General features: G+C 42.1%; 1 protein-coding gene across 5 annotated transcripts in view; it reads left to right on the top strand.

The window, feature by feature from the left end:
* The window catches only part of LOC135197915 (glycoprotein-N-acetylgalactosamine 3-beta-galactosyltransferase 1-like), a 497298-nt gene that overhangs the window by 472036 nt on the left and 14839 nt on the right, over window positions 1-10423 (top strand). The gene's annotated exons all lie outside the window — the stretch shown is intronic.

The following is a 10423-nucleotide window of genomic DNA, read 5'->3' as shown; positions in this document are numbered from 1 at the left end:
TGAACCCCAGAGCAGTGAGAGGTACAGGTACGGTGAGCCCAGGTGTTGCCGTGAATGGGTGCATATTAGAAGGGGTGGGGTCCTCCGTCCACCCCTCGTCGCTCTCAGACGACCGGCCTTCACCTTGGCTGGCGCGACGAGCCGACCTTCTGCGCGCACGGGGCGCGGGCACGATTTTGCACACTAACCCCCCCCATTGGCCCATCACCCTCACTTAGGCCTTCACTTTCAGTATCGTCATCCGCGATAAAACTAGACCCCATATCCCCATCCTCAGATTCCCCCTCATATGCACTGAAACCACTAAATTCGAGCTCACTTTCGGGATGTGAGCCTTGAACGGACATTGGGGGCATATATTCGTCATCACTGACATCGGGACTGATGTCCTCATCACTCGGTGACCATTGGCCATGAAAATGAGGACTTGCTACATATTCCTGATCAAGCTCCGATATATACTTTTCTTTGTCCCTTGGTTGGAGGCCACCCAAATTCCTACAAATGCCCCTAAGGATGCCCTGATGCTTCCTAGGGGTTACTAAAGGCACACGAGACACACGTTGTGATCCTAAACCACTTTCATCCACACGTCGCACAGAACGGCGTTGAGGCGCCAGGTCATGTTGGGTGCTTGGTCCTTCGCCAGCATCCAAGTCCAAGATACACCTTACACGATCCCTTCCGACAGGTAAAACGTGCCTTTTGCGGTCCACACATTGTTGAGACATCTCTATGTATGTCTTGTACCTCCACAAATATTCAAAGTCTCGCACAAGTTCAGGAAAACTCGATTGCGACAAAAGATCACTCTAGGACGACGCGGCGCTGATGCTGACTGGTGCGAGAAGAAGGCATTTCCTGCATGCGCACTTGGGTCACGCTTCTAAACAAAACAACACCTCGATCCGTGAACTCCCAGCATCCCCCAAGGCGCGTGATTCAAAAGTTTTAGGCTGGTAGGCCTATAAGTATTTTTCCGCGAATTTAAAAAAAAACTTTTATATGTCGACGTAAAATACGTCCAGTCGGCACCCAGTAGACAAAAAATGTCGATGTAAAATACGTCCAGTCGGCGTTTAAGGGTTAAGGGGGCCGGCCGGAACCCCTATATATGGAGGTATAGGGCGAAAAATGCAGTCATGAAAAAATTCATGGAGCTTCATATGGCAATTGAGAGTACGTATACGAAATATTTCGTCAAAATTCCTCTTACTTTCGTAGTTACAGGGTAATTAGTTAACGTAACTCAATAAGCCTAAAACATTGATCCGTACAAGAAAATGCAATATTTCCTCTATTATCGTAAATTTTGATAATTATTGTCAAAGAAATTGGGAGAAATGGCATCTGTAGACATTCCCCGAGTCGAGAAGGAGACCAGGCTCAGCTACCAAGTCCAGTCCTGATTTAGTGCGATCACAGACTTCGAGTAGTCTACACGTTCCATTTCACCTCTGACATACGCCTGCTTTTATGTATGTTTATGTATGTTTCGGCAAGAATTTCATCATGCCAATGAGGAAAAGACAAGGAAAACATCTTGCTAACATACAGACGAAGAAAAATTGCTCAAGTATTATTACAGAATATCATAATATATGCTTAGTTAGTGAAAAGAGAGGGGAGGATTGCTTAGTAACGCCCCTGTCTTGCTTGACAGCACACGTCACACTGTGCACCAAGGCTACGATCTTTGAGCAAAGAGATCTTCATTTATGATAAATAACAAAGTTTTGGTTTTTTAAAACCCAAAATGGAATATGAAATTCATAATAATCATGATTTATTAAATTGTCTTTGTAAAAAAAGAGTACGCCTTCGAGTTTCACCTCTTGACATTCTCTTGCATTTACGTTTGTTTATCTGATTGTTTTTCGGGCAAGAATTTCATCATGCCAAAGAGGAAAATACAAGGAAAACATCTCGCTAACATACAGAAGAAGAAAATTCGCTGTAATAAGCCGAGTTAGTGAAGGGGAGAGAGAGAATTGCGTAGGAAGGAGTGCCCCATCTTGCCTCAAGCAGTGCCCCAGGCTGCGATATATGAGCAAAGGGATCATCATTTATGATTAAGTTATGATAAATAAAATAGTTTTGGTTTATTAATACACAAAAAAGAAATATACATTCATAATAATCATTATTTATCAACATTGTCTTTATAGAAATACGAAGGAAAACTTTGAACGCCCGTATCTCAAAACTATACTTATTGACCTTCAAAATCTATCTTCTCACTTAGTTTTAAAGCTATAACATTGGAATTTGGTATATAACTCAGAAAGACATTATAGAACAATCAAATAGAGCCCTTTTTTCCAATTTTTGTTTTGTATTTTTTTTATAAATTTTTTCTCCTGATTTATAGGGTTTATTATTTTACCATATTGAAAAATTCTTATCTTGCAAAAAAATGACTTTTAGAAAAAAAACTCTCCATTCGATTGGAGGTCTACATCAGGTCTATCTATATATGGTAGTAATCCCAGGTCTTAATATTAAATATCAAGGGAGGAGATAGAATTTGAAAAATGGTTATTTTCGGGATAAATCGCCCTGGCGTCACAAAACCGAAGGTCAGAGGCAAAAATCATATGCGGTTTGGAGATGTCCCAAGTCACCTTATTAAGTGGTATGAATATCAAAGTCCTGTCCTTAAAAAAGGGCATTAGCCGGCCGGCCCCCTTAAGATGGAGGAAATGGGGGAGAGAGAGAGATTGCCCACATCCTCACCACACATGCCGTTCCACTCTTCATTCAGCCATAAACATTGTTCAGACGTATCCCACTCTCTTCCCAGTGTGCCTTGTGGATCTTTGCACGAGTACCCCATTTTTCTTATTCCTTTATACATGTTCCTTTGCCCTGTGCATTGTTTGCTTACTTTTGCTTAGGTTTTGTGTTTTTTACCTAATACAGAGAACAAACAATACCAATGCCAGTGTGAAGAATATGGGCGACTTTGTAGTACGAAGAACAAACAATACCAATGCCAGTGTGGATAATATGGGTGACTTTGTAGTCATTTTATATCCCCCATTTTGGTAAACCAACATACTGATTGTACTACTTGTAGAGGAAGGCGGGCAGCATGATAAATTTAAAACTGTGCTTCTGGGAGTGTGCTGTTGCATCTCAAATAAGTATTATGATACCCATTTATTCCCGTTCCTTCTTATCTATGCATAGTGTTTCTTGTGGTGTTCAGTTTCCATGATTTCTTACTTGGTGTGCTGTGTGCACACTGATGATGGTATTAAAGGATCTTTGCAACACCCATTCAGCCACAGCTTCATAACTTTCAGCCTTGTACATTATATCCTTTCCTTTAGATCTCTTCCAACTTGACTCTCAGATCTTTAATTTTACCTTGTTCCAATTTTCAACTAATTGAAAAACAGTCTTTTGTTCATATGTGGAACAAACCTTCAGTCTTAACAATAGGATATTTTCCAAGCGCAGTTGGTAAAGCGGTTAACACAATCAGAGATTGTAAGCAAAGAATCTGTGAGATCTGGCAATGCTTGCGTGTACGAGGTGAAAGCTGGTCAGCGACCGCGCGCAACCCCGTGACGTTCAGTCTTTTCCTAACCACCTTGGAGCTTACGCTTTGCTCTCCTTCCAAGCCGGTTGTTTTTTTGCCTGTGTTCTGTTCTTTCCATGAGTTGTGTGTGTGTTATTGGTTTATGGCTTCCTCCAAGTCTCCACGACCTCGCCAGCGTGCGTGCCTGGGCGTCCGAGAGTTCCCATGCTCAAGATTTTTGGTGTCTACGGCTACGGATTCGCATACAACTTGTAGTAGGTGCAGAGCTAATTTTTGTACTGTGACAAATCCTTGCCCGGAATGTCATGCCTGGCCTAAGGCTCAGTGGAAGTTATTTTATAAGAAGAGGGAGCATCAGAGTTTCGAATCTTCCTTCTTGGGAGGGGTTTTCTTCGTCTCTTTGCGATGATTTGGTTGCTCTTTCTCCTTTGTTTGATGCTAATTTTGGTGTTCCTGTGTCTCCTTCCTTTTCTTGCCACAGGCTGATGTTATGTGTAATGTAGCTCCCTTTCCCTCGGGTTCCAGTTTTCGTCCCCGGGATTAGGAGGCTTCATCATCGCGTTCCTTTATTTCAGATTCAGAGTCATCCAAAATGGTGGCGGTTTGGGTGTCACTTGGGATACGGGGTTCACCCTCCTTTGAAGGTTTGTTGTCTCATTTCATGGAGGCCCATATCCCCCAACTTGAAGCTCCCGCTGTTCTCCCACCTCCCCCTGGTTTCATCTATGCTGGGTATCGCAGTCGGCCATCTTGTGGTCAGCTCCACCAGTGAGGCCATCAATTAGCTCTGGTCATAAGGAGGTTGTGACGTTCACTCCCAACTTCCACTCATTCCATGACGTCAGTGGTAGCAGCCACTCATCCTCCCGCTGCTATGATGTCATCGCTTCCAGCTATGACATCATTGTCCTCGCTCGCTAAGCCGTCTGAGGTTTTGCTTCAGGAGGTCTTCAAGAGGCTGGACTGTTTTGGAAGAGAAGTTCTCTGCATTTGCTACAAAGGAGACTGTTCAATAGAAGGTCTCTTCTCCTCCTCCTGCCACTAAGAGATCTCGTAGGGAAGAAGTTCCTTCTCCTTCTCCTTCTTCGCCACCATCACCGCCTCGTCGTCATCACATCAGACGTTGGAGGATGAAGGACTTTGTGATTTCACCTTCTTCAAGCAGAGGGAGTGTTTCATCTTCTTCCTCTCTCGTCTGTGTCTGCCCCACGCACATCTGTGGTCGTTCTACCAAGATGAGCGCTTCGCCTACTTCCCCTCATGATTATCCTTCTCCATCTCGGATTAACTTTCATGGTTCTGGCAGTGGAGCCTGCGGGAAGAAATTTTCCTCGCCGCCGCTGCTTGGCCAGGTCTCCTCTGTGCATGCTGGTAATCCATTGACGTCTTCCCTTCACACGGATGTGTATGTGATGATTTGAGTGTGGAGTCTTCGTCTTCTGTACACAGACATACCTCTGGCTTGCACGTACATGCTGATGTGATAGGAAATGCCCCTCCTTCATCTACCTCGGTGCCTGTTTGTTGTCGTAAGGATGATAAAGCTCCGATTAAGAGGTCTAAGGTTGCAGAAGCAGAGGTTGCTCAGGCTGTACTTATCCCCTTCCCACCCAGATGACGCAACCGCATGAGAGTAGGCTACAGTGGTCCCCCCATATTGGGGGGGATGTGTACCAGACCCCCCTTTGAATAGTTAAAACCCACGAATAGTTGGAACCCCTATGAAAATGCTGAAAACAGCCTATTTTGTTATTTAAAACTCAAGAAAAACCCACTAAAATTTTGATACTTGGTTTTTTTAATAGTTTTTCACAAAAAGTGCATTTTATGATGAAATTTATATAAAAAAAACCAGGAATTTGTTGATATTTCTCATAGAAAAATACAGCGAATATGCGAATTTTCCGCGAATAATGCGGGGAAACGTTCCCAGAGAAATCCGCGAATGTGTGAGTCTGCGAATCCGGAGAACGGGAATACGGGGGGGTCCACTGTATACCAGATAAACCCGAAATCAAATACTATCACAATCAGAGTATGCTTTTCTTCATTATTTATGTTTCTTTATTGATTATAATGTATATATGAAAGTGTATGTATGTGTATAGTTATATATATATATATATATATATATATATATATATATATATATATATATATATATATCTGCATGAATTTCTGTATAGTATATGTGTGTGCATGCATGTAGGTACTCAGAAACTGTCTCTATGTACGTATATAGCTATATCCGGGATTTATGAATGTTATTTTTTATTATATACTTTATGTAAGTATATGTGTTCCTGTGTATATATATATGTTCCTATACACACACACACACACGTATATATAAGGGAAAGATACACGAGCTTTCCCACGAACCATTGTGGTACTCAAGTGCCATCGCTTTTGGTTACCCGGTATCGCTCGGAGCCCTATTACGGGGAAGGAGAAAATTATAGGAAAAAAAATAAACATGATTTTTCAACTCGCCTAATTGCTTTTCCTCTCCTTCAAGCGAGTGCCACTTGGTCCTGGTTTTGGATCATCTGGCAACTGCATCGAATGACTCTGAAGTGGTCTAATTAGCATAAACCTGGCTCCCCGGGGCATCCTGGACAATAATACACAGTATCCTTCCTCTTGCCTAAATTCTTTGTGCATATCCTGCAGCGCTTTTGCTTGGTCTTCTCATGATGAACCCAGGCATGAATGACTTCTTCAGCACCGTAGGGGCTTTTAGACTTCATCTTTTCTCTCATCTTCATAAGTTTTGCAGCACCATCAGAGTGTTTATTTAGCCAACCTTTGACTACATCAGTAATAAAAGTCAGGAAGGGACAACGGTACAGGCACTCATTTTTTATAAAAAGTAAATTAATTCAGAAGAGCACTAAAAATAAAATGAATTCCAAGTTTTTTTGAACCATGCCAGACTTTTTCTGTCAAGAGCATATGGCTCAAGAAGTTGATCTGCCATATCAACGCTACTATTGTAGCGGTCGATATGAAGAGGTTTATTGAAAAATGTGGTCTTTTACCCAAAGTATGTCTCTGTTTTCTCGACCATGTCTGCTGTATACTTTGTTGTCAAAATTGTAACCTCTCTTTTATCTTGAAATTTTACAACAAGAGTGTTGCCTTTTCTTGCAAAAACTGATTGATGCTTCTCCAACTTTGCATTCGTAATTTGTTTCGGGGGTCCTCTTCCTGTCCAAACTACTCCTGTCAGCATAGTTTCTATTGTCAGCAGATAATCACCGAGTCGGATGCTTGTGCACCAATTATCAGTGATGACATAGCGCCCTTGATCTAACAAACCTTCCATGAGGTACACGACAATATCTTCTGATACACTGAGATGAGAAGAAGCAGGGTCTTGGATTTTGAAATTACTTTTTCCGTAATACACTGCAAAGTTCCAAGAATATCCGTCCCACCCTTCTCCTGTTGGACAAAGTACAAATACAGTAGTACCTCGAGATACGAAATTAATCCGTTCCGAGGCGCCTTTCGTATCATGAGTTTTTCGTATCTTGGACCACATTTTACATGTAAAATGGTTAATCCGTTCCAAGCCCTCCAAAAACACCCCAGTAAATTTCATAATAAAGCTAAATTGACCTATAAACAATGAAATACTACAACAATTAGGACCATTCATTACCGAAATTAAGAATAAAAATGCAAAACCTGTAAATAAAGTGTATATTAGTGTACAAGAAATATTATTACTTTAACGTAAAATGTGGAAGCTTACCTTTCAAGTGAGGCTATCTCCAAAAGTGGCGGCAGAGGAGGAGGAGGACAAACGGCAGATACATACACTTAACTTTACGAAACACATAAAAAAATATCAGAAAAACAAACTAAACATTACAAAACACATTAACAAAACTGTAACACTTAACTTTACAAAAAACGTAAAATAAAATTTATTTTGTCTTTTTTTTATTTTTACATTTCTTTTTACTTTTTTATACTTTACGTAATTTCAATTTCTTCACCACCAAATGGATGCCAGTCCATTTACGGAATTTTTCGAACCACCCATGAGAAGCCTTGAACTCTGGGGTTGCCGTTGATGTCCCCTCTCCGCCGTCGTCTTTGGCTTGGGCAATCAAATCGCCGAAAATAGCGCTGGCCTTCTGGCAGATTGCCGTCTCGGTTATCGTATCGCCATCGATTTCTTTGTCCTTGATCCATACAAGAAGCAGCCTTTCCATTTCATTATGCACATGGCTCCTCTTGTTGGACAAAATAGTCACGCCCTTGGAAGGTGTAGCTGCTTTGATGGCTTCCTTCTGCTTAAGGATGGTGCCTATTGTCGACGGATTTCAGCCGTATTCCTTAGCGATCATACTCAACCGCAAGCCAGCTTCATACTTTTTTATTATCTCCATCTTTGTCTCCATAGAAAACATTTTCTTCTTTCTGTGAACTTCGGCAACTTTCTTGGGACTCATGACTATATGTACTGTACGTAATTAAGTTACGTATGTAGTATGTATACTAATTAGGTTCTCACAACACGATAAAGTAGCACAACGAAATCACTAACGAATTTACGATGCTAAATGAAATCGTTGGACCAAACGAATGCCGCATGTGTACGATAAAGCTTCGGGTGCAAAGTGGCCGAGCGAAGGCACACCACCACGTAAGATGCATGATTGGAGGGATGCTGTCCAATAGGAGAGAAGGATCTCATGGCTTGGCTAGCATCAGGAGGATGGTGGCAAGTCTACTAGAACTAAGATGGTGGCGCACGGCGCGAGTTTCAAAATTGTTATCGGGCAAATCTCGGACTTTAAGAAACCTTTCGTATCTTGAAAACTTTTCGTATGTAGAGCAGTAAAATTTTTCGTGTCAGCTTTCATATCTCGAGTTTTTCGTAAGTTGAGCCTTTCGTATCTCGAGGTACCACTGTACTTTTATTCCAAAACGGGCTCTCTTGATTTTGATGAACTGTCTAAAGCCAAGACATCCCTTCCATAATACAAGAGCTTCATCAACAGCAATGTGTCTTGATGGTCGCATGAGAGATTGTGAATGCTGCCGCAATAAAGATAAAAAAGGTTCAATCCTTGTGTGTGGGTCTTGTGTCACTTGAGCAGTGGATAAAAATCTCAAAAATTTTAGAATGGACAAAAACCTATTTCTACTCATAACCTCCTTACAGCACTGGTGGTCCTCCAGTTAAAGGATCACGTGACCAGTACATATGCATGTCAGGTTTTTTGTCCACTCCCATCAGTATGAGTAATGAAAAAAAAACATGCAGTTCACGTGTGTACTGGTTTTCATATCAGTCCGTGAAGAGTTTTCTTTTCAGGAAAATCTTCTTTGTACTTATCTGCCCTTTCATTTATCCAAGAACAAGGTATCCATCATTTCGTGATCCATAAAATATTCAAATGCCACGTCAGGTGAAGGAAAATCATCCTGAGACAAATAAGCATCCACTGCGTGACTGCGATCACTGAGGGAAGGACCAGGATCTGGCCAAGAATCATTAAAGATGTCGGACAACAACCGCCAACCTTCTTCTGTGACTGGGCTCGATATCGTCAAATAATTCGCAATCACTTACTGATTGCACACTATCTGATGTCTCACTTTCATCATCAGATTCCCCTGGTCCAAATATTTCATCTAAGGAATCTCCAGAATCCCCCATGACTGTAAAAAATATGAGCTGAAATTGATAAAGAAGCAACTGCAACGCTAATCAAATGAATTCTGCAGTCACACTATCGTCTATATGCGAGTCGACATGTCTGCTTGAGTGATAAAGAAAGGAAAAAGACTGGAAAGATTGAAATACTGAGCTCCCATTGGTGGAATATGGTGACGTCTCAATTACATCACTGAAATGTCATGAGATGCCTTAGTCCTTCGCCCAATTTGCTCTGATTGGCTATTGGGTGGAGCTTATGTTTGACAAAGGATGATGAGAGAGCTTATCCCAGCAACGAGAAGTCTTCAAATACACAATCCAACACACCAGCTCTAATTACAAAAGAGAGATTGGAGGGATGTATTACGCTATGTCCTGGAATTTCTTGCTGGCTGTCAAGTGATGTAGTACTATACGTCCTGGGTGGGAATGGGTTAAGGATTCTTCAATCGACAAAGACGTGGTCCAAGGACGGTTTCTTCGGTCACGTGGTAGAAGTCTTGATCCTAAGAATTGTTCACCTCCAAGAAGCTCGCTTCGTTCATTCCTGTGTCTCGGGACTGGGCTCAATCGATGCCTAATGGACGTATACTCATATCGTCGCACAGCCGTATACGCTGTTCCTCACATGAATGTGTACATGCTTCACCTGACATACGTGAATGTGATTGTCTCACTGGTGGTGTACCTGCTTCTTCACACGAATCTGGATGAGGTTTGAGCATGGATCGGTCTCTGGTTTGTTGGTGGACAATCAACAGCCTTCGGTAACTGGTTCTCAAAGTGTTAGAGGTGTCTCCCTTGCCTTTGATATCCAGAAGGCTAGACCCTCTGGCAAATTGTCTGCTAAACCTGCTTCTTCGCATTGTCGGTCTCCTTTACCGGAGCAGGAGTGGGGAGACAGTCAAGAGTTTTGTCTTCCTTTTCGAAGGTTGTTGACCTCATTTGTGGATTCAACAATCTCGAATGTAGAACGCAGGCTCAGTTTTCAATCACTCCTACATGTCTGGAAGCCTTGCTGGGTGCCAGTCATGACCCTGAGTCTTCTTTTGAGCTTCCTCTGTCGGGCCATGCCCAGTCCATCTTAACAGCATGTGAACGCTTTGGTGTCGGACTGGGATGGCTCTCTGTGTTCGAAAGGGTTGCCAAGTTTCTTCCTCCTCCTCTCACACAGCATAGGAAGTATCATTCAACCA

Source organism: Macrobrachium nipponense, chromosome 21, assembly GCF_015104395.2.
Source record: "Macrobrachium nipponense isolate FS-2020 chromosome 21, ASM1510439v2, whole genome shotgun sequence".
Taxonomy (NCBI): Eukaryota; Metazoa; Arthropoda; class Malacostraca; order Decapoda; family Palaemonidae; genus Macrobrachium; species Macrobrachium nipponense.
Note: the sequence above shows the minus strand (reverse complement) of the source record. Positions and strands in the feature narration are given on the sequence as shown.